At 43.3% G+C, this 8,026-nt stretch overlaps 1 long non-coding RNA gene across 1 annotated transcript in view; it reads right to left on the reverse strand.

Annotated features, from left to right (window-relative positions):
- Positions 1 to 7,540: 7,540 nt before the first annotated feature.
- Positions 7,541 to 8,026, reverse strand: part of LOC108444786 — a 7,081-nt gene continuing 6,595 nt past the window's right edge. Inside the window, exon 3 of the long non-coding RNA XR_001859483.1 lies at positions 7,541 to 8,026. This exon is cut by the window's right edge and continues 133 nt beyond it. This is a non-coding gene — a long non-coding RNA (uncharacterized LOC108444786).

Here is an 8,026-nt window from a genome sequence, read left to right on the forward strand (position 1 = left end):
TTGTGTATCCAAATACAAGTCCTGCTTTGAAATTCTCAGCTAAAATGCAACAACCTTCCCCCTGGCACCAAAAAAGTCATGCAGTGCAGCATGCCATAACAAACTTGATGCTAATGGCTTTTATACAGGGCTCACATTTGAGTGCAGGGGTCATAAGGAATATGGTGCATATGGACAGAGAGTATTCTCCTCTCCTAAGCCTAATGTGAGATAATGCAAGTCTTCAAATAGGAGAAGAATTGTAGCTCCAGGCTTTAAATTGGTTTTGTGTTGTCTTCTGATGTAAAGGAGCCTGAATGCTTTCCCATCTGAGTAACTATTTAACCTCGAGGCTTTTATCTACCACATAGAATTCTTTGGTTTTTTAGCTATACTGGCTTCCACGCTTGGCCATTTTTTTTTTCTGAATTTTGTGCAGCTACTAAGGCCCACTTCAGTATCTATTACAGGATTCCATCAATAGTTTAGGCTATTTATTGATGGCACCTGACAGTCTTTTGTTTGCAAAATGCTTTAGTCATATAGAGAAAGAAGTCTCTGCAACTGGCACTAAATAAAACCTGCCCATTTCAGCATTTCTGAGGCTGCTGTAATCCTTTGGAGTTTGTCTGTGGTATTGATCAGTTCAGAACTAGGCACAGATTCTTTACTACTAAAAATCCAATATTAAAATAAAAGAATGTAAGCAACTTTCATGAATCCCACAAGAGTTTTTTCTTCTTTTAAAAGGGTTGATGGGTGGCTGATGAGCATATGTAATGTCAAATTGTATTCTTTCTCATACATTAATGGCCTTTGGCAACCTGTATGTGAACCTTAAGTACTAAAGCTACCTACACCTCAGAGCACCTTCATCATGTTGATCTCTGCTATTTACAGATACCCAATTCCCCCCAGCTGGGAATCTCTGTCTCCTTGTTTTAACAGTTCCACTTCTAAGGTAAATAATACCACACTTCCGGGTGCTTATACTATAATTACATTTATAGCCAACAGTATTAAAACAGTATTAAGGCCTCTCCTAATCTTTAGTTGAGCTATTAATACAATGGAGTGGATTACATCGAACTCACATGCCCTCAGACATCATTCATAAATACATGGACCTGGACATTGCATACATGTTTAGGAAAACCAGACATTGAACAGTGGAAGAGACATATCGATGGGAGCCTTTGCAACAAGAGGTGCAGGGAATTCTGGGGACTCCAGGGCCTGCACAGTTCACAGCTCTCACAAAGAACTCATTCTGTATCCTCCAGAAAACCATACACTCTGGTACCTAGAGACACACGTGTTGTAAGTACCCAACTCTTTCTAATCCCACATAAAAGTATTCCCAAGGGATCACTGATTTAATTTTTTTATTGCTTTTGGACTGTGATAAACTAAGAAGATGAAAAGGAGAGAAAGAGAGAGAGAAGTAAAAGCCAAGAGATGGCTACAGTTGCTCATCACCCTCTGACTGAGGCTCAGTCTGTCCCTGAGCAGTGACTGGCAGCCCCCAGCCAATTCTCCCCAGTTTATACACTGAGCATGATAGTCTATGGTATAAGAATATCCCTCTGGCCACATTGGGCCAGCTGTCCTGGCCATGCTCCCTCCCAGCTTCTTGTGCACCTGCTCACTGGCAGAGCATAGGAAACTGAATGGTCCTTTAGTGGGAGAAAACACTACTTAGCTACAAACCCAAAACATAGCGTTGTACTAGCCACTAAGAAGAAAACTAACTCTATCCCAGCTGAAACCAGGACAATAGTGTGAGTGATTGCAATTTAATTAATACGAAATCCCAACATTTTGAATGGGATAGAGGAAAGAATCCAAGAAAGAACCAAAATATTAACAGAAGAAGAGCAGCAATAGTCTCGTTAGTCAGATGCTGCTGCTGGTAGGAACACTCCCATGTGTTGCACAAGCTGTGCTAAGCATGGATCACATGGTTGCTATCTGATGGATACAACAACATCAGCCACTTGTTCAAGTCAGTTCTGGTCTAATTCAGGAAAAAGCAGTCAAAATTAGGCACCCAAATCTGTAGGTGTGACTTTCAGAGGTGCCGAATGTTCTGCCCTCTCATTGTTGCTTGTGGTAACAAGCCACTCAAGCAACTTCTATGAGACACTTCTCTCAGAGGCTCTACACAGAAGAAAATCAAATTAGCAAGGAACAATCACAATTTATTGACTCCAAATTGTGTGCATGTGTGGTATTTGCGTGTATAAAGAAATATATGTATGTAGAGCAGGAAGCCAAGGAGGGTAACTTGTATGTTTAAATTTATCCATGGTCACAACACTTTTCCAAAAACTATTTCTTTGCCACCTACTTCCCTTGGTCACTTCAAATGTTTAAACATTTCAAATCTTACACTTATTCTGAAAATGAGCTCTTTCTGCAGTGCATTACAGAGCAGCTCAGAAACATCTTCTCTAATCCATAGGATGTTTGGACAAAAAAGCAAAGCTTTAGATGAAAAATGATAAATATTAATACAAGCTGGTGATTATCTTTCTCAAGTGTTTCAATAGGCCAGACTCGCTTGTTTGCCTGGTATATTCTGTGATGCACTCTGGACTTGGGGAATGGGGACTATAAAAATTTGATCATTCAGGATCAAATATAGGAACAAGAGGTATCACAGAATAGTTTGGGTTGGGATTTTTAAGCTCATCTAGTCCAATCCCCCTGCAATAAGCAGGGACAGCTTCAACTAGATCAGGTGCCTGAACTGTAACTCCCAGAAGACAGTTCAGCAGTGTTTTCTAACCAAATTAGTTTTACACAGAATGGTTCTGGTTGGAAGGAACCTTAAAGATCATCTCCTTCCAATCCTCTGCCATGGGCAGGGACACCTTCCACTAGACCAGGTTGCTCAGAGCCCCATCCAACCTGGTCTGGAGCACTTCCAGGGATGGGGCATCCACAACTTCTCTGGACAACCTGTGCCAGTGCCTCACCACCTTCACTGTATGGAATTTCTTCCTAATGTTAACCTAAACCTACCCTTGAAGCCATTGCCCCTTTTCCTCCTGCTACATCCCTCCCCAGACAAAGTGATTTTTCAGATTCAGCGCAATGGCTCCACTCTTTTCTCACCAAGCTTTTGGTGGTAACGCAGTCATTGGCTTTCTCCAACACCACATTCTCTTCCTCTGTCTCCTCCACACTGTCCTTGATGTGACTTTGGGCCTTGGCTTTGCCTTGGAAGGGACCTCGCTGCTTGCAGTGCACTTGGTCTTCACAGGGATGCTGTGTTCAGGAAAAAGCTCGAGGAGAGATTCTTCAATAACTGGAGAATCTGGAAAGAACAGAAGACATTTGAAGGCTGCAGCTGCAAATATACCTTGACATCTATCCCGAGTTCCTAGAAAAAGTGGTCCAAAACTGGGCCCCTCATACACTCCTTCATGTTTTTACTATCAGAATTTGGTATTTTGTGGAAGTCTTTAGGGACATTCAAAATTTTGTCTTATGTTTTTGATCGTGTTTTGATTCAGCTGATTTAGTTCTGTTTCTTATACAGTGAGTCACCTGCCCTCCTTTAGTTGTTCACCTCAGCAGAAGAAGAGGGAGCTCTGGGAAATAGCAAATCCCAAAGCCCCTCACTTCCCCAGGACCTGGAGATTTGATTCCAGGCAGTTTCTCAGTTTTGTAAAGTACCAGAGGCAGCCCATTTTGCTGTTCTTCCCTAAAGTCCCATGGAGATATGTACCCAAGATCATGACAAAGATAGAAGGATCAAAGTTAGGTACTGCTAGTAAAGAAAATTCTCTCTCATTTGTTACAGAGTAATATGGGGGCATGATAAGGACGTCTTGCACACGATAATAAAACCCAAACCAAAACCAACAGGTTCCCAGTACCTGAAGGAAGCCTCAAGAAAGACGGGGAGATATTATTTACTAGGGCATGCAGTGTCAGGACAAGGGAGAAAGGCTTCAGACTGAAAGAGAGTAGGTTTATATTAGATATTAGGAAGAATTCTACACTGTGAGGGTGCTGAGGCACTGGCACAGGTTGCTCAGAGAAGCTGTGGATGCCCCATCCCTGGAAGTGTTCAAGGCCACAAGAAGGATGGGGCTTGGAGCAACCTGCTCTAGTGAAAGATTGGAACGAGATGATTTTTAAGGTCCCGTCCAGCCTGAGCCATTCTATGATTCTAAACATATTTGTTGGGTTTTTTTCTTTCTTTTATTTTTGTTACACAACATGTCGTTTTAGAAATCACAATTCTCTGCTGACATCCAGGAAAACAAACTCTCCCCATACCAAAGTTTTGCCGTGGATGTATTTTTACTGCAGCACAGGTCCGATAAATATTCAGAGTGGCAGACACAGCACCCGTACTCCTGCTTGTCCCGCCAGCGGTCTCATCTGCACTGCCCCGATCCAGCCGGCAAGAAGAGGCTTTTTGCCACGCCGAACGCCCATCTGGCGCCATCTGCCTGCCAAGAGACGCAGTTTTCTGCTTCTGTTCAGCATTTCGGAAAAGGTGTTTTGCTTGTTGCTCATGACAACAACGTCTGAAGCAAAGGCTCAGGCCAAAATTCTTGATCACTGACTTAGAGACTTAAAATCAACCAGTACGACTGTTCGATTTTCTCCCCTCGGGGAACAAAGAAGCAGAAGGAAGAGGTTTTGCTTGTGCACACAGATGAGCCTGTAAAACGCCAGGTGAGGAGACCTGGTGAAGCACAGATTCTGCAGGTGTTTGTGTACACCTGGTAAAGAACAGGAAGGACACGGGGTGGCTATGTCCATTGGCAACTCTGCCCCCCTGCTCCTCTCCCAGTCTGTCAGTGATGAGTCAGTGGATGGTTCCCTGCTTCACTATCCAAATCCTTTTCAAGCCCCTCACCTGACAAAAAGACTGAGGCAGGAAACAACGCACATTGCAAAGAACATAATTTCCAACCGTGTCCCTGAATCCTCTGATCAGAGTTTCTTGCCCTAAGATGTCTAAGCTGTCAGGATTTCTGGCTCCTTCTCTGGTAAATTGATCCACGGGCAAAATGAATTCAGTATTACGTGATCTGTGCATCTGCCTAGATGAGCCACATGGTATGTACTGAAGGGTGTGCATCACATGCAGAGGATACATTTACTGATTACTCTGGAAATCAGAGGCCAGGAGAGGGAGAAGGATGGGTGGTGAGAAGCCAACCCTGTGGAAAAGAGTGCGAGCCTACAGGCTGAGAAAATGGGTGAGCAAATGTGACAGCATCTTCATAGGAGACTGCAAAGGAAAATTTTGACGAAGCCAAGGTCCAAAGCCAAACCTTAGTAAGACAAAGACAGTAGAAGTCTGGGAAAGATATAATCTGTTCTTGTCTGATCTGTCCATCTGTTTGTCCTTAGTTAGAAGCTCTTTATTAACACCAGGCCAAGTCCCATTACGGTTTTGCGGCCTTTCATTATACTGATCATCCCATGGGCATTTTACCTGTTTGCCTTCTTGAGCCATATTCCTTTTACCTCTGCATCATTCAGGACAACAGAGCTTGTCAGGATCCCCAGTTAAGAGTATGAACATCACACTCTTTATGATTGCAAATGTCACAGAATCATAGAATAGCTCAAGTCAGAATGGACCTATAAAGATCACCAATTTCAATTCTCTGCTCCTTGCAGGACTACCCAAAACTAAACTATATGACTAAACATCAACCAGACACTCCTTAAACTCTGACAGGTTTGGTACTGTGTCTCTGGAAAAAATCCCAATGGAAGCATATGAACAAAAAACTGTTCAGAATTGTCAGTTGAGCACTTCAAACATCAATGAGGTGTTTAACAGCAGGGAGATCTCCTAACAAAATGGACAGATCACAGGATGAAAGCAGTTTAGTAAATTGGAAGAAATCCTAGAAAGAAAAGGGGATGGAAAAAGGCTGTTCCTAAGTAGTTTTTACCCTCCTTTATGTGTGTTCACTGAAGGGAATGCAGCTATAGGAATCCAAAAGCTAAAGCAGAAAACTGCCCTTGGCACTGCTCCATTCCCACAGCTGGTCCAGAGGAGCTGTCACACCAGCCAAACACTTCCTCTACTGCCTGCACAATATTTGTATCTGAACCTGGACTCTGATGAGCAAAGAAGAATCAGTAACTAAGACACCAGACTACAATTCCACTGTGCACAGGAATCAGAGGCAGCTCAGACACATCTTCCAGGTTAGCTGTGCCACAGAAGTGGCTTCTGTCACAGAGGAGTGACCAGGGATGGCCCCCGCCCTACATTGTCCCTTCAGACCACCCTGGCTGTGGCCTACAGAAGGCACTCAGAGACCAAGCCTGGTACCCATCCTGCAGGAGCCTGACACAGAAAATGCAGGACCAGCCTCACAGAGACACATGCCAGGAGTGGGCATTAGGGCAGATCCATCCTCCATGTGAGAAAATCTGTCTGCCCTCACAGCTGAGCTTCTTTTGGTGCCTAAAGTTTCCTTCCTACCATACCTACCAACAGAATGTTCAGAACTTTTTACTGAACCTGTGAAGGATACACTGCTGTCATTTTATCCTCCTCCCATGTAGTTCACTTCAAAATGGTCCTAAAATGCATTTAATGGAGAGCACCTGGGCACAGTTCAAAGCTGGTCCACATCAAACAGAAGTCATCACGAAGACTAAAAGCCACTAAAATCCACACCCTAACTTTGAAATTCTCCTCCAGCCTATGCTGAGAGCACAAAGCTAAACTTTCCAACTTTTCTTCCTGGCTTTCTTAACGGCCGTGTGTGTATCTGTAAAGATCATAGACTTAAGTTTACAGCATCAATAATGCTACTGCAAAATTAATTAACAAAACAAATGTGATATTAAATATTTACCAGCCTCATGTTCTGCTGCTGGTCCTCAGCAGACTGCAGTCAAATGTCCCATGGGTCACCTTAAAGAATCAGGATAAGAATTCATTAGGGCAACCCTGACTAAAATAAAACACATGATACATTTTACTAGCCTGGTTTAGGTTACAGGTGTTAAGGACTTAAATGGGAGATTTACTGCTTTATGCTTCTACCACTTCATACAGCAAAGGGAAGTCCTTCATTATTACTTTCATACTAGCAATAGGAGGTACAGACTAACAGTTTATTCCATGTTAAACAATAAAAAGACTGCAGATCAGTGTTATTTTACAAGTTTCCTAGGTGTTCCAGCAAAGCAGCACTGCTCCATTGGAGAGTTCACTGAAGAACAGTGTAAAGACTAAATATTCCTCCTCCTCTTCCTCTCTTGAGTCATCCACACTTACCTCCCACAGCTGCACTGGCACTGCTGTACTGCCCATCAGGATCACTGTCTTGTGTATCCTGTGATCACTGTGCAACCTCTCCAGTCACTCAGCTCAGCAGCATTAAATGGTAAGCTCTGCTCTCTTCCCTTCTTGCCTTATGGTGTACTCTGGACACTGCTCTATCAGTCATCCATCCTTCATCCCCTCCAGGGTGACACCTTCAGGAGTTGGCACACACTCCAGGCAAGCTTTTCCCTTCCTCTTCATTTGGGTGTTCTTGAGATTGCTGACAAACTGAATTGGAAACCCCAGGAAATGGGAAGGGATCAGCAAGAAAAAATGGCACATAGCAGAAGGTATGTTATAGATCAAAACAGGTGTCTTTGGAGGATATAACATGGGCTCCTGCGCAAGAGAGATTCCAGGCTTGGGACTTTACTTCCAGTGTGAAAAGGAGGTCTTGATGCTCCTTTGCTTGCCTGTCACACTAGCTTTACGAGACTGTGGATGCCAATTTAGTCAGCCCAGGCTCTGGGGTTTTGTGTTTTTGCTTTATGGATTTTGCAGCTCAAACCTTGCTGTCTCACATTTGATCCACCCACTATACAAAGATGTTTACTTTCCATCACTTATGATCAATGAAGAGCAGAGTGTTCTGTACTAGATCTCCAGTCTTAACACCTGAGTCTTTAAAATAATGGGGCTGAACACCCTTAATTTTCACAGTGTGGGCCAATCCATCATTCATCATGAATCATCATTCACACTTACCATTTGACTCTTTCC

The sequence above is a fragment of the Corvus brachyrhynchos genome, unplaced genomic scaffold (genome assembly GCF_000691975.1).
Source record: "Corvus brachyrhynchos isolate BGI_N302 unplaced genomic scaffold, ASM69197v1 scaffold62, whole genome shotgun sequence".
Taxonomy (NCBI): Eukaryota; Metazoa; Chordata; class Aves; order Passeriformes; family Corvidae; genus Corvus; species Corvus brachyrhynchos.